General features: G+C 48.6%; 1 long non-coding RNA gene across 1 annotated transcript; it reads right to left on the reverse strand.

The window, feature by feature from the left end:
* Nucleotides 1–23233: 23233 nt before the first annotated feature.
* On the reverse strand, nt 23234–24376 carry LOC119281998. The gene is made up of 3 exons (XR_005138599.1): nt 24232–24376; nt 23518–23571; nt 23234–23401 (listed from the first exon to the last, which is right to left on the reverse strand). It is a non-coding gene; the product is annotated as an uncharacterized LOC119281998 (long non-coding RNA).
* Between the last annotated feature and the right edge of the window lie 381 nt (nt 24377–24757).

Here is a 24757-nt window from a genome sequence, read left to right on the forward strand (position 1 = left end):
TGGTGTCGTCTTGACATCCCCCACGGGAGATACAATCCGCTATGTGCTCCAAATACTGCATACAAACTCCAACAATGCAGACGAATACGAGGCCCTATTGCACGGCTCCGGATGGCCTTCTCCATGGGCATACAACTCCTTGAGGTGTGCGGGGATTCAAACCTTGCAATATCCAAAATAAATGGAGAATTCGACGCAGAAGATCCGAAGATGGCAACTTACCGCAAAGCCGTACTCAAAATATCAGCTCGGTTTAAGGGGATCGAGTTTCATCACGTGGCTCGAGAGAGTAATCAAGCCGCGGGCATCCTTGCTTGCATGGGCACTAAACGCAACCCCATCACACCTAACACCTTTGTGGAGAGGCTCTTCAAGCCATCCGTGGTGTGGTAGGACGAGAGTGGCAACACTGGTCCGAAGCCGACCATAGCCCCAGACTCCGAACATAGTTCCGATATAATCGGGGGTTCGAGCACCGAAATAACACCATCAGCCCACGAAATCATGGTCGTAATTGCCCCGTGGACTGAACCTTTCCTCGCCTACCTTACTATGAACGAGCTCCCTGATGATCAGACTGAGGCCCATCGTATTGTTCGACGCTCGAAGGCATACAAAGTTCACGAAGACAAACTATACAAGAAAAGTACCACCGGAGTACTTCAAAGATGTATCTCCGAAGAAGAGGGACGACAGCTCTTGGCTGAAATACACACCGTTCTTGGTGTCCATCACGCCGCAGCTCGAGCCCTTGTAAGTAAGGCCTTCCGTATGGTTTTCTTTTGGCCCAGGGCCCAAGCAAACGCACAGGACCTCGTACAGCACTGTGCCAGCTTTTCGCCAATCAAAACCATATGCCGCCCACTGCCCTACGAACAATTCCCATTACTTGGCCTTTTGCGGTCTGGGGGCTAGACATGGTCGGACCCCTTAAAGGGGGAAGCCACAAGAAGAAATATTTACTGGTTATGGTCGACAAGTTCACTAAGTGGATAGAAGCCAAACCAGTCAAAACGGCCGAAGCCGGACCGTTATAGACTTCATATCCGGTGTCGTACACAATTATGGTGGCCCAGACAGTATCATTACTGACAACGGTTCTAACTTTACGGCCGATGAGGTGAAAACCTGGTGCGCTAATTTGGGTATCAAGCTCGATTATGCCTCCGTATATCACCCTCAGATAAACGACCAGGTTGAACGGGCTAACGGCCTGATAATGAGCAGTATCAAACCCAGACTAGTGCGATCTCTGCAAGAATCAGACAAGCACTGGGTTGAAGAACTCGATTATGTACTCTGGGGGCTACGGACCACGCCCAATTGCACGACCCAATATACACCTTTTTTCAGGGTGTACGGCGCAGAGGCAGTTTTGCCTTGCGACATTATTCATGACTCACCTCGAGTGTGCATGTACGAAGAGAGAGAGGCCGAGCTCGATCGACAGGACGATCTGGATGGCTTGGAGGAGGAGCGCTATGTCGTGAAGGCCCGTTCCGCATATACCAATAGCAAGCTCGGCGATATCAAAGCAGGGAAGTACGGGCAAAGACTTATAATGTCGCTGAAGTCGTTCTACGCCTACAAGAGAAGAAAAAGAACAAGCTCTAGCCCAAATGGGAGGGTCCCTTCACTATAGATGAAGTTCTCACTGGAGGAGCCTATTGCCTACCCAACGCTTTGGATAATTGCTTGGAACTAAACCCGTGGAATACTGCCCGGCTCCGAAGATTCTACGCCTAAGTTCGCACTTATACCTTTTTCTTCGTTCCTTCTTTTCTCCCTCTCACTTTTTTTCTCTTTTCATTTTTGTACGACTTCTAGCCGGTGTTCGGATAAACCACACACTTGAGGGACATACATCATTAAATGTACATACCCCATTATACCTGGGGGCTTCTTTTCACATAAGCTTATTATCATTATTATTTTTCGAGCATCAAGCTCACCGTATATATGTGTTGTCTACTCATATATGTCTTTTCTTCGTCATTATATGCACCTTTATGACTTAAGTTCTTGCGAAGTTGGGTTGCCTGGCTCCTGTGCTTATGCCCTACATTCCTGCTTGTTCGGCTAGGGCATAAAGGGAGCACTTCTGCGATTGTTATAGCCGGGTTATCTGGATGTGTACCTCAGACGGGTGAAGCCAAAACCTAGTGTTCTTAAGGGTATAATTGGTCGGCGGAAAAAAGATGAACTGCCCTCGCTGCAATATCAGCCCCCAAATTATAACGTGCACTGTGATTTTTAGCATTACAGCTTCAGAATGCTCAAAAATGCATGCTGGCCCGGGGAGAGGAACCTTTAGCGGAACTATTCTCTCTGGAACATGTTTCTTACGATTAAATGTAATATAACATAACTCCCCGAATACAACTTGTCTGTTCAAGCAACTATGACCGGACTGCCCGGTTTCTGAACATACTTTGGTGTTTACCAACGGTATGGTATTCGGAAACACTCCAAACCTTGGGTTTCGGGGGTCGAAGCAGAAAGTCTGCCATGACAATCATTTTACAATTCTGCTGGAGATAAGTTTTCCAATGAAAGTACATTGCTACTTGGACTCACGAACTTCTTCCTCCTCTAGACCATCTAACAGGTTGTCTAGTTTACAATCGTATTGAGAAAACTTAGCGGCTATTTTTACCTGGTCGTACACTAAGCTAACAGGAATTTCTTGTCCATCTCGTCCCCGAGGTCCGACCCGGGCCATATTATTCGGATCAAGTCTGGTGTACCATGTTTTCACCAGGGCCCAGGCTTCTCACGCGCCTTCCCGACATGCCGCTATCTTCCATAGCTCAAAACGGCGACGAGCTCCCTTGAATAAATTCACGAGATCCTCCATACTTCCCGGAGGAGGATCGAATGGCCATAAAGCCTTAGCCATGTTCCTCATTTCTTTACGAGCTTGCTCGTGCACTTTGGACAGCTCTTGCAGCAGATCGCCTTCAAATCCAGACAATTCTCCCTCGGGATGTCCAGTCAGCACACCTACAGAAACAAACTTGTAAAACTTTCCATCAGGGGATCATGTGAAAGTCAGGTTAAAAGAGCATACTGAATATGCCGCCTTTCAGCTTTCTGTTCTCCATCAAGGAATCCGATAGTTGGGCTCTTATGTACTTAAGTTCTTCGGCTTGCTTGATATTTGCATCATGTAGTTTGTTCTTCTCATTAATGGTCTGTGTTAATACACGTTGACCAGCGGCTTCTTGCCCTTCGGCATGTTGTTTGTCCGCCTGAGCAGCCCTTAGCCTCTCCTCTAGCTGATCTGTCGACCCTACCAACAAAACGATACATATTTAAGAAATATCATTGTAGGCACGGAGTCTTATTTCCGGGCTACTGTTATGCTTACCATCAGGTGCCTTCTTGAATTTCTTTAAATTTTCCAGCTCGGCGGTGGCAATAGTTAGCTTAGTTCGGCATTCTTCTAGCTCCTTGGATAATGTGTTATTTTTCTCCATGAGTACCTGATGATATAAAGACACTTAAATCAGTTGGGCCAACTGTTTCAAGACTCAGGGGCTACTGGCGTATGATTATTGAATCTGCACAAAAAAGTCCTTACCCACATATCATTTGAAAGCTGGTGAGTGGTTCCAGCAAGTACATCCCGAGCAGCTCGGATGTAAGCATCCGCTAAGCTGAGAGCGTTGGATGCTTCTTCAGTAAAATTTGGGTCGCGCATAGCCACTTTCCGCCCCCGGTGATTCATCGCACTCTCCACTTTGGAGTCGGTGACCGATACATTATCTGAATCCTCCGGGAGATGACAATCCGGCATGGCCGTCGTCAAACGCAGTCCTTGTGGTAGGGTCTGGGGCCGGATTAGCCTGTGCATGGTCGGCCATGTCTCTGGATATAGTCCGGCATACGCTCCTCCTACGATATGGCACAACAAGAAACGTCACTATCCGATCTATCCATTGAGTGCGTATTAAACAATTATACCTCTTTGATGAGGAAGAGGGCCCGACAGTATCATCGTTTGCCTTTCTTTTCGAAGGCTCGCCCTGTGCAAGCGTCGTCTTCTTAGAGGACGCTTTTGCCGCAGTACGATGGTGCGAGCATCGCCCCTTGGGAGCACGGTGTAGTGCGGTGGGTGAGTCACAAGGGGAAAACCCTTTTTGAGGGGATGTCTCCTGGGTACTTACTTGGGAGGAGGGGAGAAGGCCGGGGTAATCGTCTATAATGGCCACTTCCGTGCCGTCGTAGCTCTTCTGATAAAAGACTCCCTCCTTAAATTCTATAAATATATCTGGATCCTCTTCAAATCCAGGATCAAGGTCTTGGTTATGGTTCTTCGACTGTGGAGCGGGGTTGTAGATCCCCGCGACGACCTTTCTCCATTCCCGTTAAAGGTAGCCGGATTATGTTCGACTAAGCATAATTAAGGAAAAAAAGATTGAGTGAGGCCTATGATAAAAAACTAACCCAATCAATGGGATTATACATGGAGAAACCTTCTCGGCACTTCAGGCGAGTGAAGTCTTCCTTTTCCCCTTTGAAAAGGTCAGCCAACATGGCAGCCAAAGTGGCAAAATTGGCCGGACCCTTGCGCCCACAGCGTGAAGCGTCGTCCTCCCCGTTGTAATGCCACATGGGAAGCCCTCTGGATTGGAGTGGTTGAATGCATGACATTACTGTAATCGCCATTACCTCGACTATAGACAGTCCGAAGTGGGTGAGTATTCTGATCTTACTCACTAGCCTCTTAATCTCCGCACTTTCTTCTTCTCCAAAGCTGTGGGGACGCCAACTGGCGCACTTTTTTAAAGGAGCAGTGGAAAATTCGGGAAGACCTTGCCGGATTGGGTCCGGGAGAACGACATCTTCGATGTAGAACCATTCCGAGGGCCACTCTTTGGATGCCTTCTTCCGAGTGCCGGACAGGTATCCTGTTCCGGCTATGCGCCACACTTCGGCGCTGCACACCTCGAATATGGATACCTTATGGGAGCGGGGGACGAGGCAAAAAAAATTCGTCCATAACTCGAAATGGGTCTCGCAGCCTAGGAACAACTCGCAAAGAGCAACGAAGCCCGTGATGTGCAGGATGGAGCCAGGCGTGAGATTGTGCAGTTGGAGGCCGTAATACTCCAGGAGACCTCTGTGTTGACACATGAACATGTCACCGTGTACCTCCAAGGGTGAAGCACCGCAGCTCACGTCGAAGTAGACCCGCCCGGAAGCGCGATACGCAGGACAGTCGCGGGCGCTTTTGCAGACTCGAATCCCCACACGCCCAGGAGGGACCCCGTCAGGCAGTGCGGCGGCTATGGGCTTCCCTAGGTCGACCTGATCGCCCCTAGGGCCTCGTGGATCGCTGCCCTCCAACGCGAAGAACGAATGAAGAACGAGACAGAAACATACAAGGGTAGGGGGTAAAAGTAGAGGTACACAAAAGTGTAATTGATAGATTGGTTCAATTGGTGTTGTTCAATCGGCCGTCACCCCCAATGTATATAAGAGGCGGCTGGACTGCCCATACAAGTAAATGATTCATCCAGGCTTTCCTTACATGAAAAATTACATAGGTTCACATCATAGAGTCCTAGTTCTAGTCCAACTCGGATTCAGTCTAAATCTGGCCCAAACTTCTGTCTTCCTCCTTGCGCGGGCCGTCGAGCTTGCATATGACCTTAGATCAAGATGGCCCAAATATCAAATTTGTGCGCCTCTACAAGAATAACAACTCTCGTGTTGATCACTTCTCCAAACAAGGCAATCTTGAATACTTTACGAGGCCATCTTTACCTTCCATTCAGACTTGGTCTTGCAGCTAACTGTACTGTTCGAGCCTCGTAGTGAATTTGCAGGCCGTATACTATCTCTGATGATGATGACCCCAAAAACAAAGTTGATTGTTTCGACGATACAAATCTATGTTGAACACTTTTCCATCCGAGGTCATCTAAATAATCTTTCGGGCACATGTTCAGTTTCACTCAGATTTGAGCTCATCCACTCAGATATTAGAGTCTTTCACTTGGATCGTCCGACTGGATACCTTTTCGCTCGGATGGCCAATTTTTCACTCGGAAGACAATCTTTCACTCGGATGACTATATTTTCACTCGGAAGACAATCTTTCACTCGGATGACTATATTTTCACTCGGAAGGCAATATCTTACTCGATCGACAAGTTTTCATTCCGACGGTAATCTTTTCACTCGGAATATTTTCACCTGGAGGACAATTTCACTCGGATGACTATATTTTCACTCGGATCATTATAAGTTCACTTGGACGACAGACTTCCATTCACTCGGATGGTAAGCTTTTCACTCGGATTTCCCGACTGAAAACATAGCCTGATCTTGATTTGCCTCTCCAGGTCTCATGCGACCTCGGATTGAGACGAATTATATATGAAAATCGATCGGCTCGACGAGACGAACTTTCTAATGTTGAAGGTTTTTCGATTGAATGCCTTCTTTAGGGCCGAATTGCTCGCGCGACCCATTAGACAGGGTGTCTGGTACCACGCGCCATATTTCCATTTAGGCTCGGTCTGCAGTGTATTGTCTCTAACTTCTGCATATGAACTCGGATTGAGATGATTTATATATGAAAATCGATTGCATCGACGAGATGAAGACAATCTGTTTTGGGTGCTTCTTCATCCAAGGTAGTCTTGAAGATGTAATCGGCCAAAGACCACTCGAAACACTAAATTCTGCCACTCGGAGTACAATTTCAGCCCCTAAGATGCGTCGGATGACAATAGTCTGAACATCAAAGTTGTTCCACTCGGTGACATGAAACTCTTCAAGCTGAAAACCCTTTCACTCGAGACTATCTTACTTTGCTTTTACACCGTGCCTAAATCTGATGTCAACACTGTCGTGGTTCTAAGTCTGACAGTAGAATGGGGGGTAGGTATGGAGAGGCAAGATCCTAGCTATGGAGTAGTTGTAGACACGAGTGTTTAATGAGTTCAGACCCTTCTCGGAGGAAGTAACAGCCCTACGTCTCGGAGCCCGGAGGCGGTCGACTGGTTTCTGTGTATATGAGTTACAGGGGTCCGAACCCTCTACACCGAGGAGGGGGGTGGCTTATATAGAGTTCGTCAGACCCCTCCGGCCCTCAGTTATGCAGGGTTTAAAGTACATTAAGATAGGGGGTTACAGGTAACGCCCTCATAAAGTTCCATGAAGACTATTAAAGCTACTTAATGATAGACCGTTGCGTGCTGAGTGACTTTAGGTCTCCTGGCCGTCGAGTGGTTAGCTTCATGGTCGAGTGGCTATCTTCGTCGTCGAGTGCCCTTGAGTTCGTCGAGTGAAGTCCCTCTTGTTCGACTGAAAGGTAGCTTCGTCTAAGGATGTCCTTTGGTATGGTATCCTAGATAGGTCCATGACCCTACCCTAGGTACATAACATCATCATTAGCCCCCGAATGGATCGAGGTTCGAGTGAGGAAGGAGTTGATGATTTTCTCCGACCTATTTCCCGTGCTTTGATTATGTCGTATCCTGGATCGGCGATTTTTCTTTCGGCGTTGGCGTCAACTTTTACTTCAGTCGCCTTGATCCATTCTTGTGTTCTGTCGAGTGAACTTTTGAACTTTAGTGAACTTCCGAGCGACGAATCGCAGGAAAGATATCGTCTGACAGATTGATCTGCTGTTAGCGGATTTTGCGGGGTCCGAATTTTGGGAAGCGTGCGAAGAGGGGCGGACCGCGGTAGTCGGATGGGATAAGGCATGGACGCCTCGATTTCCGTGCTACCTTTTTCACCACGTATCGTGCGTGCGCGACTGTATCGGGATGTGACAGGACCGCCTGGACCCACTCGTCAGCCACTCGGAAGCGCCCTTATATAAAGTGCCTGGTGAGGGTTTTTTGAACAGTGTCTTCCCATTCTTCTCTCCGCCCTCTTTGCCTCCGCCCACTGCGCCTGCTCTCGCCTCCACCTATCCACCCCTCGTGTGCTTCGCCGGTGACAATGGTGAAGGAGAAGACGGCGGCCTTAGAGCGCGCGAAGAAGGCGACGGCGATGGGGAAAGCGAAGGGGAGACCGTCCAGTCGGGGCGGATCTTCGTCAAGGTCTCGCCTGCCAAAAGGTTGGGTCCAAGGGGATTGGATCCGCTCGACCATCACCGAGACAGATCTCAATGACCTGGCCAATGAGGGACTAATCCCCCACGGGTCAGCAAGGCTTCCGGGGACCGAGTGTCAACCGCAGCCGCAGGAGGGTGAGTGTGTTCTCCTAGCCACTCATGTAGACCGTGGCTTTTCTCTGCCGCCGAGTGTTTTCTTCCGAGGGTTTCTGAATTTCTTTGGGGCGCAACTCCACCATTTCACCCCCAATTCCATCGCCTATCTTGCTGCCTTTGTGTCCATGTGCGAGAACTTCCTGGGTTGTCGACCACACTGGGGTCTCTTTAAGCACATATTCACCCGTCGCTCACAGACAGTGAAAAAGGCGAGTCCGGACGATGAGAGGACTACAGATGTGTGGTGGTCTTGGGATTCAGATGAGGAATAAGAGTACTTTCCCGGCCATGACCCTTCCTGAGTCGGTCAGAGGGTGGCAGTCGACTTGGTTCTACTGCCAAGACGAGTCGACGCCGGGGCAGTCGACTGGTCTCCCTCCGTTCTCCATGGACCGAGTGGACAAACCCTCTTCTCTGAAGGTGCTTCTTGAGGAGAAAGCTCAGGTGAAAATGTTGATGGAGCGCGTAGTCCAACTTGTTAGGGACGGAGTGACGGTTATGGATCTTCTAGAGGTCTTCCTTAGACGGCGCATCCAACCGCTTCAGTACTGAGGCCACGTGATGTGGCTATACTGTGGTACCGAAGACACCACTCGGGTCCATCCGAAAGCGGTCAACGACGCCACACTGGAGAGGTGGGTGGCAGCCATCACAGGGAATAAGGACAACCCTCGAGGGGCTAGGAGGATCCCACCACTCGACTGTACCTATACATCGGACACGGTATGACCACTTATCTCCAATTGTAATCTTGCTGTATTCATTCTGCTTTGCTGCGAATTGGTCGATTGATCTTTGTTTTGTTTTGTTGTCTGATAGGCCACCACCGAGTTATACTCGATGCCCAATGGAGCGCAGACGCCGACTGAAGGGGAGGAAGGAAGTGGGGGCGAAATCCCGGAGGAGTGGGATTCGGATGTTGACGACGATGATGAGGGTGATGACTCTGATGAGGAGGAAGAGGAGGAGGAGGAGGAGGAAGTTGCACCTCCCCGCTCGGCAAGACGCTCGAAGCTTGTCCATGATCCCGCGACTGAGCGTGGTAAGGGGGTCGCAACCACTACACAGTCGACCAAGCGCCCTCGGACTACTTCTCCGGTGCCGACTGAGAAGGCCCCGAAGCAACCTCGAGTGGCACCGTCGAAACCGGCGAAGGTCTTGCTGAAGATGAAGATGGTGATCCCCACTATCTTAGGCTAATGGTAGTCTTGAGTTTTCCTGTTTCATGAACTTGTTCTTGGTCGACTCATGGGCCAAACGACTGACTTCTGGAACTGCAGTGCTGCTACTTCTGATACTTCGGCCAGGGCTGAAGACCAGGAGATGGAGGATGCTGTTACCTCAAAACCTGGTATGACTCTTATGATGCCGTTTTCAGTCGATTGACTTATTGTCTCTAATTTTGATTCTTTTTCTGCAGCTTCATCTAACGTCGTTATCGATCTTCCCGATGACGACGACGAGGAACCACCAAGGCAGAGGAGGAGCAAGAAAGCGTCTGCTGGCAAAGTGACTCAGGACGTGCCAGCACCCGAGACGTTGGTCGTGGAGGGAGACAATGTCACTCGGCCTACCGTAACCTTTGCGGTGCCGTTGACGAGTGCTCGTCCTTCGTCGTCGAGTGCTGCTCAACCCTCGCTTTTCTCAACCTACCATGTTCCAGAAGACCAAGCTAGTGCTGCTAAAGAAGCAATACGCCAAGTGAGGGTCATGATGGAGCAAGTGAAGGCAATACGAGAAGCCAGGCAGGCAGCCTATGACGCCAGTTCGGCTCTTCAGAGCAATGTTCAGGTCAGTCGGTCACTGCCGGTTCTGTTAGGATATGATATCTGAAAACTCTTCTTTCTGAAATTCTTAGAGTTTGTCCTACACCCACTGGGCGTGTCGATTGAAATTCCGGGTTAGTGGGGGCACGCTGAGTGCACCCACTGGGTGTAGTCCCCAAGGCTATGGTGGACTGCTGGCAGTCAACCATAGGCTTTATGTCTTAAGTTTTTTCCTTACTTGACTAGGTCGAATAGATTCATAGACCGGTGGGGGCACGCTGAGTGCATCCACTGGGTGTATTCCCCGAGACTGTGGTCGACTGCTGGAAGTCGACTATAGTCTGAAGAACACCTCCCTTTTTTTGCTCGACTGGTCGACTCTAACTGATAAAACTAGTGGGGGCACGCTGAGTGCACCCATGGGTGTAGTCCCCGAGACTATGGTCGAATGTTTGTATCCGGCCGTAGTCTTAGAAACGCTATGATTTTTCCTTAGTCACTCGGAAGTGAATTGTCTTTGACATCTGTCGATTGGTTTTTCGTAGAAATCCTGTGACCTTGCGGCTCGTTACACTGAGTTGGAGAACAGACACATTCAACTCGAGCTTGATCTGAAACTGGCCCAAGAGAACTTGACGAAGGCGAAGGAGGAAGCTAAAGGTATGTTTGGTGAGGCCTTCGATGACTGCCTTTGCCTCTCACTCGTTTCCGAATCTTAATCTCACTGTAACTTTGCAGACAAAGTGAGGGATGCCCTGAAGAAGCAAGACCTTGACTTGGTTGAGATGCAAAAAACTGCTTTAGAGAAGACCAAGCTTGCAGATGAAAAGCTGGCTTCAGTGACCAAGCTTGAAGAAGAAAACACCAATCTGAAAGCTACTCTTGATGCTTCCAACCAGGAGGTCAGTCGACTGAAAAGTGACAAGACCACCCTGAATGACAAGGCCAGTGAGTTGATGAGAAAGAAGAACGATCTAGAGGCTTATCTGGGTGGGCTCGCCAAGAAGTTGTTCCTCATGCTTGAAGGTAATCTTCTGTATCAAATAGATATTTTAACTGTAACCTCCGACTGTTGTTTTGACTCGGTGGTTGTGCTTGCAGAATTTTGTCAGAACTTTGAAGAGGAGACTGGTCGACTGGAAGTAAACCTGGACCCCATCAACTCTCCTGTGAACGATGAAGTCGCCATGAATGTGCTCCGGCTTGAATCTCGTGTTGCTGCTGTCATCGACTATCTCGCAAGGCTGAAGGTGGCAACTTCTCGCATCGACACAACACTCTGGCCAAGAGAGACACTCCAGAACGACCTCGAGTCTCTGATGACTCGACTGAACGAGGTCCCAAGTCGAGTGCAGGAGTGGAAGAAATCTTCGGACAGGTGCGGTGCGGATGTTGCTCTGTCTCTGGTCCGCGTTCACTACAAGGATGCACGAGAGGACAAGTTGGTGGCTCTTAGGGTGGCTAATACCAAGAAGCACGATTTCCGATCTTTCATGGAGACCTTCATTGCTGCCGCCACTCGGATTGCAGATGGAATTGACCTGGACGAGTTTGTTGCGCCTTCCAGCCCTCCACAAGAGGGGTAAAAAACTTCTGAGCTTGATACTTTAAATTTGCCTCGGTATGCCGAGTGAGTTTTGTAACCGACAAACCTTAACTGGCTTAGCGCCTGAGCACTTTCGGTTCCATTAGGTGTTATCCGAACTTGGATTCAATGTTGAATATGTTTGCATTTGGTTTGAGGTGTCTTTTGCAGGTTAAAGCGAAGCGCTCATTGCAATCGACTTGTTCCCAATATACTTAGACGAGCACTGGGCTGCGGCTAAGCCTTTGAGTGAGAGGTTTGCTCTCCACTCGGTAGGATTTTCAAAAACTTAGGCGAGCACTGGGTTGCAGCTAAGCCCCCGAGTGGGAGGTCTGCTCTCCACTCGGTAGGGTTTCAGATACTTAGGCGAGCACTGGGGCTGCAGCTAAGCCCCCGAGTGTGGAGGTTTGCTCTCCACTCGGTAGGATTTCAGATACTTAGGCGAGCACTCGGGCTGCAGCTAAGCCCCCGAGTGGGAGGTGTGCTCTCCACTCGGTAGGATTTCAGATACTTAGGCGAGCACTGGGGCTGCAGCTAAGCCCCCGAGTGGGAGGTCTGCTCTCCACTCGGTAGGATTTCAGATACTTGGGTGAGCACTGGGCTGCAGCTAAGCCTCCGAGTGGGAGGTTTGCTCTCCACTCAGTAGGATTTTGTATTGGTGGTGTAACTCGGAAGGAGAGGATAGCAGTCGACCTGCACCTCGTCCTCCTTGCAGAGAGCACGTTGTATTTGTGGCGTAGCTTGGAAGGAGAGGGTAGCAGTCAACCTGCACCTCGTCCTCCTTGCAGAGCGCATGTTGTATTTGTGGCGTAGCTCGGAAGGAGATGGTAGCAGTCGACCTGCACCTCATCCTCCTTGCACAGCGCACGTTGTATTTGTACTTAGGCGAGCGCAATGCTGCAGGTAAGCCCCCGAGTGGGAGGTTTGCTCTCCACTCGGTAGGATTTCAGATACTTAGGCGAGTACTTGGACTGCAGCTAAGCCTCCGAGTGGAAGGCTGGCTTACCACTCGGTAGGATTTTGTTTAACTTAGGCGAGTACTTGGACTGCAGCTAAGCCTCCGAGTGGAAGGTTGGCTTACCACTCGGTAGGATTTTGTTTAACTTAGGGGAGTACTTGGACTGCAGCTAAGCCTCCGAGTGGAAGGCTGGCTTACCACTCGGTAGGATTTTGTTTAACTTAGGCGAGTACTTGGACTGCAGCTACGCCTCCGAGTGGAAGGCTGGCTTACCACTCGGTAGGATTTTTTTTAACTTAGGCGAGTACTTGGACTGCAGCTAAGCCTCCGAGTGGAAGGTTGGCTTACCACTCGGTAGGATTTTGTTTAACTTAGGCGAAACGGATTTCGCAGCTAAGCCTTCGTGTGGGAGACTGGCTCACCACTCGGTTAGGATTTTTGTTTAACTTAGGCGAAACGCATTTTGCAGCTAAGCCTTCGTGTGGGAGACTGGCTCACCACTCGGTTAGGATTTTTTTACAAGCTTAGGCGAATCGGATTCGCAGCCAAGCCACCCACTGGGGGATTGTTTTATATGGACAAAAGTAATAACAATTACTGGGAAAACTATAAAGCTCTTGTCTTTGATAAATAAACTACAGGAGTACTTTTATTACAACTCATCCGAGTGAATTCTTAAGTGTAAAAGGGGCGGAGAAGCTCCGCGTTCCAAGCTCGGGGCTCGTCGATCTGATGCTCGACATTGTAAAGACGGTATGCTCCATTGTGGAGAACCTTGGTGACAATGAAGGGACCTTCCCAAGAAGGAGCAAGCTTGTGTGGTTTCTGCTGGTCCACTCGGAGAACTAAATCTCCTTCCTGGAAGGCTCGGCTCTTCACGTTTTTGGCGTGGAAGCGACGCAAGTCTTGTTGGTAAATGGTCGATCTAATCAGAGCCATCTCCCTTTCTTCCTCTAAAAGGTCGACTGCATCTTGCCGAGCTTGTTCTGCTTCAGCTTTGGTGTAGAGCTTGACCCGGAGAGCATTGTGGAGAAGGTCACTCGGCAAGACTGCTTCAGCTCCCTAGACCAAGAAGAATGGAGTTCTTCCAGTCGGCCGGTTGGGCGTGGTCCTTAACCCCCAAAGCACCGAGGGAAGTTCGTCGGCCCATGCACCAGCCGCATGCTTAAGAGCATCAAACGGGGTTTCAACCCTTTGAGAATCAAACCGTTGGCTCGTTCTGCCTGTCCATTCGACTGTGGATGAGCGACTGAAGCATAGTCGACTCGTGTGCCTTGAGACGTGCAGAAAGCTCTAAACTCTTCAGAATCGAAGTTTGACCCGTTGTTAGTGATGATGATGTGCGGGACTCCATATCTGAATATCAATTCTCTGATGAAGCTGACAGCAGTACCGGCATCGAGGTTCTTGATGGGTTTAGCTTCGATCCACTTGGTGAACTTGTCGACTGCTACCAGCACATGGGTAAAACCGCTTCTGCATGTTCTCAAAGGACCGACCATATCCAAACCCCATACTGCAAAGGGCCAGACGAGTGGTATAGTCTTCAAAGATGACGCGGGCTTGTGTGACATATTGGAGTAAAATTGACATCCCTCGCACTTGTCGACTATCTCCTTCGCCATTTCATTCGCACGATGGTCCGAGAGGGCGCATGATGGCCACAGGTCCCCGAGTGGATGTCATCAAGGATTATTCGACCTTCCTCCGGTGTTATGCATTTCTGACCAACTCCAGTTGTGCTTTCTCTGTACAGCTGTCCCCTTATCATGGTAAAGGCCTTAGATCGGCAGACGATCTGTCGAGCCTCTTCTTTGTCCTCCGGGAGTTCTTTCCTCAAGATATACGCGATATATGGTACTGCCCAATCGGGAGTGATCACTAAAACTTCCATGATCAGGTCGACCACTGTTGGAACTTCAACCTCAGTCGGATCCGTAACACTCTTAGGTTGCAGAGCTTCGTCGGTAAAAGGATCTTCTACGACTGACGGAGTGTGGATATGCTCCAAGAACACATCACTGGGGATTGCTTCTTGCTTGGATCCTATCTTCGCCAAATCATCAGCTGCTTGATTTTTCAGTCGGGGTATGTGGTGGAGCTCTAACCCTTCGAACTTATATTCGAGCTTCCTCACTCCATTGCAGTATCCAGTCATGGCTGGGCTTCTAACGTCCCATTCCTTCATCACCTGACTGGCCACCAAATCTGAGTCACCTGACTGGCAACCCATACAAGAGTGCTTCATATTCTGCTTCATTGTTGGAGGAATCAAAGTGGATTTGGAGCACATATCTGAGTTTATCTCCTCGGGGGGAAACCAAAACAACCCCAGCACCAGAACCATTTAACATCTTAGAGCCATCAAAGAACATGGTACAATGCTTCGAGTGAACTTGAGTCGGCTGCTGTTGCTCAATCCACTCGGCAAGGAAATCGCTATAGCCTGGGACTTAATGGCTTTCTTTGCCTTGAATTTGACATCAAGGGGAAGGAGTTCAATCGCCCATTTAGCCACTCGACCAGTTGCATCTCTGTTGTGCAGAATCTCTGACAATGGTGCGTCACTGACGACTTTAATGTCATGATCAGAGAAATAATGAGCAACCTTCTTCATGGTCATGTAGATCCCATATACAAGCTTCTGATAATGAGGATATCTTTGCTTCGATGGGGTCAAAACTTCAAAGAGATGATACACTGGGCGCTGAACTTTGAAGGCTTTCCCTTCTTCTTCCTGCTCGACCATAAGTACTGTACCGACGACTTGTCCTGTGGCTTTAATATAAAGCAACAGAGGCTCTTTGCTGATTGGAGCAGCAAGCACCGACTGTGTGGAGAGCAGAGTTTTTAACTCGGCAAACGCTGCATCAGCTTCTGGAGTCCACTCGAACTTGTCTGCCTTCTTCATCAGTCTGTAAAGGGGCAATGCCTTTTCACCGAGGCGAGAGATGAATCGACTTAATGCGGCCAAGCATCCAGTAAGCTTCTGGACGTCGTGCACACGCACAGGGCGTTTCATTCGGAGTATGGTGCCAACTTTTTTTGGGTTAGCATCGATTCCTTGTTCTGAAACGAGAAAACCGAGTAACTTTCTGCCAGGTACTCCGAATGTGCACTTCGATGGATTGAGCTTGATATCATACCTTCTGAGATTGGCAAATGTTTCAGCTAGGTCAGTCAATAGGTCGGAACCCTTTCGTGACTTGACCACGATATCATCCATGTACACTTCCACATTCCGACTGATTTGAGTGAGTAAACACTTTTGAATCATTCTCATGAACGTGGCTCCGGCATTCTTGAGGCCGAATGGCATGGTGATATAGCAGAAGCACACGAATGGAGTGATGAAAGCTGTTTTCATTTCGTCAGGTCCATACAGACGGATCTGATGATACCCGAAATAAGCGTCTAAAAAAGACAATCTCTCGCACCCTGCGGTCGAGTCGACAATTTGGTCGATGCGAGGGAGAGGAAAATGATCTTTTGGGCAGGCCCGATTGATATGTTTGAAATCAATGCACATGCGAAGTGAGTTGTTCTTCTTGGGAACCATGACGACATTGGCGAGCCACTTGGAGTGGTATATCTCTCAGATAAACTCTGCTGCATGGAGTCGAGCCACCTCCTCGCCAATGGCTTTTTTCTTCTGAACGGCGGACCGTCGAAGATGTTCTTTAACAGGTTTCACTTTTGAGTCGACTCTAAGGCGATGCTCAGCCAGCCCCCTGGGAACACCCGGCATGTCAGCTGGCTTCCATGCAAAGATGTCCCAGTTCTCACGGAGGAACTGGATGAGCGCTTCTTCCTATTTAGAGTCGAGTGTTGTGGAAATATGGGTCGGAGCTGCATTGGGGTCAGTCGGGTGGATATGAACTGGCCTCGTCTCCCCAGACGACTGAAATGCTTCTTGGCCCGCAACAAATCACTCGGATCTGCATTTTTGTTGTATTCCTCCAGCTCTACCACTGTTATCTGGTCATCCGCAATCTTTGAGCCTTTCTGAAAGCACTCTTCTGCCTTCTTCCGGCTGCCAGTGATAGTGATCACGCCTTTGGGGCTAGGCATCTTTAATTTGAGGTACACATAATATGGTCGAGCCATGAAGCGAGCATAGGCTGGTCTTTCCAAAATAGTGTGGTAGGGCTTCGGAAATCCATGACTTCAAATGTCATCTTCTCTTTGCGGAAATGCTTCGAGTCGCCGAACACTACATCCAGAGCTATTTGGCCGAGTGACTCAGCCTTCTTTCCAGGGATGACTCCGTGAAAACTCATGTTGCTAGAATTGATCCTGGACATCGGAATGCCCATTCCCTTGAGCGTCTCTGCATACAGTATATTCAATCCAATGCTGCCATCCATCAATACCTTCGTCAGTCGAGTGCCTTCGACGACTGGGTCGACCACCAGCGCTTGCCTCCCAGGGGTGGCAATGTGAGTAGGGTGATCAGACTGGTCGAAAGTAATGGGAGTTTGTGACCATCTCAGATAGCTTGGTGTCGCCGGGGCGACCATATTGACCTCACGGTTGATCACTTTCAGTCGAGTTTTGCTCTCTACATCAGCAAAAATCATTAGAGTGGAGTTGACATGAGGGTACTCTCCATCACTGTCCTCCTTGTCCTCAGCCTTGTCTGATTCCTTCTCTTTGTCCTTCGACTGTTTTCCTTGAAACTGCTGGATTAAGAGCCGGCACTGGCGAGTGGTATGCTTTGGGTAGATGAAGTTACCCTCTTCGTCTTTCTTCGTGTGGATATGACACGGTAGATCCATCACGTCATTACCTTCCTTATCCTTTACCTTCTTGGGGTTCCAAGATCTTTTGGGCTTCCCTTTGAATTTGCCCTGAGTCACGGCCAGTGCCTCTCCAGGAGCAGCCGGCTCGGCCTTCCGCTTCTGCTTCCGGCTGGAGTTTCCTTTCTCCGACTGACTCGGCTTGTACTTGCCACTCCGGAGTCGATCCTCTTCTTCTCCATTGGCGTACTTGGTGGCTATTTCCATCATCCGACTCAGGGTCATATCTCCAGTTCAACCAAACTTCAGGCTCAACTCTCTGCTCTTGACACCATCCTTGAAGGCGCAGACCGCTTGATGGTCTGACACATTCTCTACAGTATGATGCAAAGTGATCCATCTCTGGATGTAATCTCTCAATGTTTCACTCGACTTCTGTACGCAAAGTTGCAGCTCTGTCAATCCGGCCGGTCGCTTGCAAGTTCCCTCGAACGTCCTGACGAACACTCGGGAAAGATCTTCCCAGGTGTAAATGCTGCTAGGAGCTAACTGATTCAACCACGCCCTGGCCGAACCCTCTAGCATAAGTGGCAAATGCTTCATGGCCACCTCATCATTACCGCCACCAATTTGCACAGCCACTCGGTAGTCTTCAAGCCAAGTTTTAGGCTTAGACTCTCCGGTGAACTTACTTACTCTAGTAGCCAACCTGAAGTTGGGGGGTATCACTGCGGCTCTGATGGCTCTGCTAAAGCATTCTGGACCTGAAACATGGACTCGGCTGCTTGTGGGCACATCTCTGTCATGGCCACCTCTGTGAGCTCTGTTCCAGTCGACCAAACCTTGCACGATGATGGATCTCGCGTCAAAGCCCGGCTCTCTAGGGTCGACTGGAACTCTCCGCCCAACACTGAGCTGGCGCCTGTCATCTTGCTGCCGATGGGCGTTAGACCCACTTCTCGGGGGAGGAGAGGGCACTCGATGCCTGTTTTCATGATCAAATCGATCATCATAGTGGTCCCACCGGCCTTCACGTCCCACGTGCCTCGGAGGCGACCATGGGCTGTGAGCCGACTGAACAGTATTCGCAGCGACGGATCGACTGTGAATCCTGTTGCGCGACTGTAACACAACTGAATTCTGATCTCCTGCCGCCCGGAGCAAATCTCTGATCTGCATCAAGCCTCTTCCAGCCTCCGACTGAGAGGGCTGAATTGACTCCGCTATACGGGCTGCAGCTGCCAAATTCTGAATCGGGGTTTGATATACCTGAGTCAGTTGCGGAAAGAGCTGACGTCGGCTAGAGTCGGGTACTCATTGACGTGCACGCTCGTCGAGTGCTCGCTGGAGGTTCTCCAGTCGAGTGCGTCCAGCCAAGTTGGCCAAACGCGCCTCTTCCAAGGCACGAGCCTCAGGAGTTTCTCCTGCGATGGGAGTATGTAGGGCATCCATGTTCCGGCGGCGAAGATCTTCTCTTTGCTGAGAAGTGAGCGGCTCAGGCTGATATTCTTCGTGGGCCTGAGCGGGGTCACCTCCATCGTCCATCCCATCGATGCGGGGAAAACCGGGAGGGCTACGAGGCCCATTGACCATCAGGACCTCCGCCGCTGGATCACTGCTGTCGCACTCGGATGTAGTCTCTACGGAGCCAGTCGACAGATCGAACAGGCCGTAGAGAGATTCGTCGGGCTCAATCGCTGCGACTTGGGTGGTGGCCGATTGGCGAGCCACTGTGTGTCTCACCCATCGCTGAAGCCTCGACCGACCAGAGCGCTTGCGCTGGCGGGAGACAGGGAGGGAGGACGGCACAGGAGTCGACCGGTATGGGGTCGACGGCTGCCGCAGCAGGACGCCGCGGACACACGCCCGAAAGTGCGTGGCCCCGCGGACGGGGAGCGCGTCGATGTCGAGTGGTGCCTCCTGGAGCCAAGTGGAGTCGTCGGCGATGAAAGCGAGCGCGTCGAGACGGATCTCGCAGCCCTCGACCAAACCTCCACCGGAAACCATGATGAAGGCAATCGGACAAATTGCAACTTCTCCAAAAAGTCGCTAAGACACCGGCCCCACGGTGGGCACCAACTGTCGTGGTTCTAAGTCTGACAGTAGAATGGTGGGTAGGTATGGAGAGGCAAGATCCTAGCTATGGAGTAGTTGTACACACGAGTGTTTAATGAGTTCAGGCCCTTCTCGGAGGAAGTAACAGCCCTACGTCTCGGAGCCCGGAGGCGGTCGACTGGTTTCTGTGTATATGTGTTACAGGGGTGCGAACCCTCTACACTGAGGAGGGGGGTGGCTTATATAGAGTTCGCCAGACCCCTCCGGCCCTCAGTTATGCAGGGTTTAATGAACATTAAGATAGGGGGTTACAGGTAACGCCCTCATAAAGTGCCATGAAGACTATTAAAGCTACTTAATGATAGACCGTTGCGTGCTGAGTGACTTTAGGTCTCCTGGCCGTCGAGTGGTTAGCTTCATGGTCGAGTGGCTATCTTCGTCGTCTAGTGTCCTTGAGTCGAGTGAAGTCCCTCTTGGTCGACTGAAAGGTAGCTTCGTCTAAGGATGTCTTTTGGTATGGTATCCTAGATAGGTCCATGACCCTACCCTAGGTGCATAACATCATCAAACACATGCTCCCCTGTTTTCTGGCAGAGCTTGCGTGCCAGAAAATACTTGTTTTAAGCACGATGTCAGCACTCCATCGGCTATGCATGCTGAGGACGATAATTTTTTATCATCCATATGCTCAAGGTTGTTGCTGCTTGGGTAGAGCCTCTTCAGATAATATGAGTCTGAGAACAACCATTCGATGTCACGAATGCCCCCCATTTAGGTCTCTCGTGCCAATCCTCACTTGACTTTTATCCAAATACTCCATGGCTGCCGAATGATTATGTCCATGCACCAAAAAGGAACCACCAACTATTCGGTGACTCAACTCATTGTTGATCAAAATGCTCCATCAATCCTCCGCCTAACAATGTCCATCTCCTGACTTGGACCCAACAGATAAGAGAAACTTTCTCAGCCAACCATATGGCTCGTAAGATCCATTAGTGGCCGAGTCAACCCTAGAGTCAGCCGTTTGGTGAGTCAACAAGGTCAATGTTTGAGGGATTCGTCGATGCATATAGAGATTACATCCGTGGGACCGTTGGCAACGAATTATTGTGAACCTTGATGCACGCCACTCCTACAGCGAAAAAAGTCCTCTAGCCTGAATAGCACAGCATATTCGGCTTGATTATTAGCGTGTAAGCTCTAGTCGGCATGAAGTCTTCAAATCCAGCCCGTGAAGAAATATGAGAATAACGCCGACTCTGGGCGCTGCTAAACTGAATCATGAAAATAATCTCCATGACAATTTGACTTGGTGTCCAATGAGCCCGACTGATAAATGGGATGTCAGGCTCCTTTCCTTTGGTCTCCTGAGTCAACATTGCCTTGCTCCCTGAGTGAACAGAGCTTCGTTCATCTCGGTGACTCACTTTCTCTGGATGCTGCAATAAACCAACAATAGGAGTCGACAACTTTTGCTGTACTAGACCCTCAATTAGTGGCCGAATAATTAGTCGGCCTTCGAGTGTTGGCAAAACCAAGAATTGGCTTTGAGAATATGAGATACACCGCAATGAACACAATTATCCAGATGCGAACTTTGTCAACACAATATACTCGTAGGGCGATATGTAAATATCTGCCATACGTCCTTATCTCATAGGACCTGGATAACCCGTCCACCAAAGTGTGAATAGCCGAAATAATTTAGATGTTTCGGCTAGGGATATGTTCCGGGGCGATGGCTTTGATGGAACGGTCGAAGAACATGGACGATGCACCATTTGGAATCTCCTATAGTGAGATAAAAACCACCGACTCCGCTTGCCGGCTTCACACTTGCCCACCTTTAGTCCTGCCAGGTTCGCAACAGGAGATGTGATGCCGCTCTTGACTCGAGGATTTCCCTTAGGAACCCAGACCATGTTCCTCTTCTCTAGCCCTTTGGCCCTAAGACGATTCAGCTTCTTCTATTGCGAATATGGTAAGTTGAGTGGGCATCCCTGTTGGGACTTTGGTTTATGCAGTGGGAAGTTCTTCCTGGCTTTGGGCATCTTCGGCTTGGCCTGATCAAACTCGGTGATTGGATCTTTGAAAGTTACTTGCTTCACTTTCTTGTCCTTAGTAGCCAACATAGACTCGGCTGGATTTTTGTCATCTGGAGTCGGATCTAAAATAACACACTTGCGGCCATCCTTTTTCACTTGGTACACTTGCTTTACCACGACCATCTTCTTTGCTGACCCCCGGACCGATTATTTTTGGTTGAGTCGGTCTTTAACATGTGGTTGTTGAACAAATGATGATCGTCTTAGAGATGCATAATTTTGGTGAGGAGATTTAAAATATGATGGACAGTGTGCTCTTGATTTATACTTGTTCCATGATTGATCTGAATCATAGTCAGCATAGGCAGGTATCCATGACATCGGCATTGGTGGCCCAAAAGGAGGATATGGAGTTTGTTTGCTCAACTTCTTCCTTCGCCAATCCCGGTCTTCAAATTTATCCCTTGGGGGTGACTTCGATGCTTTTATTTCACTCGGATGATAAGCACTCTTTGCCTCACTTATATTCTGATATTTTTCTAATAATTGTGCGAAAGTGACTGTCGACGTTTTACCTTTGTGCTTACCATTGCCTTTGCTTTGTTTAGTTGTGCGTGCATCCGTCTTTGAATTTTCTCGGTGCCCCCCGGTGCAGATGTCACTATTGTAGCTTTGATGGAATTTCCGTCTTCAAGATTGTTCTTGATGCACTTTTTAACAATATCCTTGCTCGAAGACTTGACCCCATCATCATTAGTGTGTACCTGTCCACTTTTAGATGAATCGGCTGGAGATAGCCGAGTCAATATTTGATTACCAATAAAAACTAATTTGATCCAACTGGCCAAATGATCGCGCCTCAACAAAATCCAATCGTCTTATTTTGTCCGATTGCTCGACTTGATGGATCATGTTGCAATCTTTGACATTTTTCTCGAACGAACATTGCATTCGCTCTTGTCTTGACGGCTCGACATCGTGATCAATTATAATAATAGGATTAGTCAGTGATGTACCGATGATGTGATCAACTATGCCTGCACTGGACGTACACTCCTGGTCCATTAACCGATATTGTGATACCGGCTCTGAAACAAAACAACCGAGCGGTGCCAGCTTAGTGTCATCTGACTCGGCTATGCATTGATTTTCATCGTCCTTTCCCGATGCTTTTGAATCGGCTATCTCGAAGGACTTTGGACTTGGCTTTATATTCCTGCAACTAAAATAATCACAGAATATACGTCTCACCTGAGACCAAATGTTAGACAGGCATGAAACAAACAAAGTTGTCCATATGAATATAAATTTCAGTTGACATGACGGGAACAACTTTGGTTACGGTAAGTTGTCACTATTAGCCTCTATGAATAATACCACGTGTTGCCTAGCATGACTAGATCATCGAATCGCGTGTTGCCGCGCCTGCCTATCTTGATGACATCTACTATAGGAAAGAGAAATATGTCAAAAGATTTGTGTACTTAGAAATATCTGAGAAATTTGTACCATGTCATTTCTTGTGGACTACCCAAATAGACTGAGAGGTGCATCTAAAAACTAGATTTCAGGATTCCACAACAGCAAGAATTCAAGATACAAAAAGTCAAAAATAGATGAATACCTAGTACCATTTTACTTATTATACACCTGGCACAAATTATGGAAGAGCATCCTGCATACAGTACCTAGTGAGACCCCCTTGTAGTTGTAGGTGCTTCCATGTGCTATTACAATTTCACTCCAACTCTTTTCCCAAATAGTAGCAATCAACCTTGAAAATAGCAGTAGCTTGAAATGCGCTGCTCTGAACAAATTGAGCTATCATATGTTATCTGTAATAACAACTATATGTACCTTCTCTTTCCTGAAAGCGACAGTGGCTTAAATCGATATGCTCTAAACAAAATCTCTCCAGCGTCATTCCTGTTAATTTGTTTAATCAATTGTGTCCATATATTACTCTTGTTTTGGAAGCTAAATGCTTTCTACAAGAAGTTCTTTACCTTGCAACCTAAAGACATTGTGCAGAACCAAAATTTTGATTAATTTTGTAATTATAAGAATGTAAAGTGGCAAAATAGAGCTAATAATTTAACAAAAAGGGCAACCTAACTGAATAATTTTTACCTCTCTTCGACTAATGTTGCCAGACTGCTGATGGATTCATAGGTACCATGAAGCCTGATACATACAAAAGGTGTAATTTAGGTCGAGAAGAAAGGCGTAGTGTTCATGGTAAGAGAGCAGAGCTAGGGAGGCGTTGAGCTCATCAGCAGCAGATCTCGAGCACGAGCATGGAGGAGAAGAGGACCTTGACATTACTTAGTGCAGCAAGGCGAAGGACAGGCAACCTGTCATAGCACCGAGGGTGATCCATCATTTAGCACAAGCTAGTTCCTTTATTTACCCTATAATTGCGCTTCATGGCATCATCTTAAATTCACGAGAATACCAATTTTTTCTGTGGGCTAGAGATCTGAAATTCGTAGTTAGCCTGGATGCCTGGTGGAACAATTTTGTAGCATGAATTATCAAGTCAATTGGTATTTGCAAGTTTACAAATTAAATATTATTTAGTTACCACATGACTGGCTGTGGGCAAGGCCGGTTATTAAATAATTGATTTGGTTTTCAAAAGAAAACGACATGGTTCAAAATTGAAATAGTTTTCAAAATAACTGAGTAGTGACTAATGCATGCTTTGAGTATCAAATCCCACTATCTCAATGCTTTGTCGTGCAATGAGTATCTCAAGAATGAATAGTTAAGAATCCATCTATTCAAACTATCATTCCTGAGATAAAAAACATAAATAGCTTCAGATCAAATAAAAAACCATACCAAAATTGCTCCCTATCGCCGTTGTCTTGATCTGGTTGTCAAAAAAATGCAGCCACCTCCTGTTGCATCATGAATGGAGAATAGTGGGAAGGGGAGCTTGCAGCCACACACCTTGGCTGTCACCCGTCCATTCTCCGTTCCCAATTCATCCGCCATTGCTGCTAGTAGCCTGCCGATTGATGTGACTACCACCGATCGACGGAAAGATTGTTATCTGGTTGCAGGGAAAGGATGGGATCTGTTTGCTGTTGGGAGGGGCTGTGAGGTTCATGAGGAGAGTGTCCAACACGTGGTACAGCTGCAAGGCATGGATACAGATGCAGGAGAAGGACAGCCGGCAATGGTTGCCTACGGTGCGGATGCACGGCAGTAACTCGCCCACGGCGGAGGCACATCATGGAGGAAGGAGGAGAGGAGGTGAGGGGGCTTGTGCTAGAACTGGATGACTGGGCCTGGACAACCGGGCCTATTAGTGAATCAGAAGACCTGGGCCTTCGATGGCCCGCTGATGGAGGTAAACAGGAGG

Source organism: Triticum dicoccoides, chromosome 3B, assembly GCF_002162155.2.
Source record: "Triticum dicoccoides isolate Atlit2015 ecotype Zavitan chromosome 3B, WEW_v2.0, whole genome shotgun sequence".
Lineage (NCBI taxonomy): Eukaryota > Viridiplantae > Streptophyta > Magnoliopsida > Poales > Poaceae > Triticum > Triticum dicoccoides.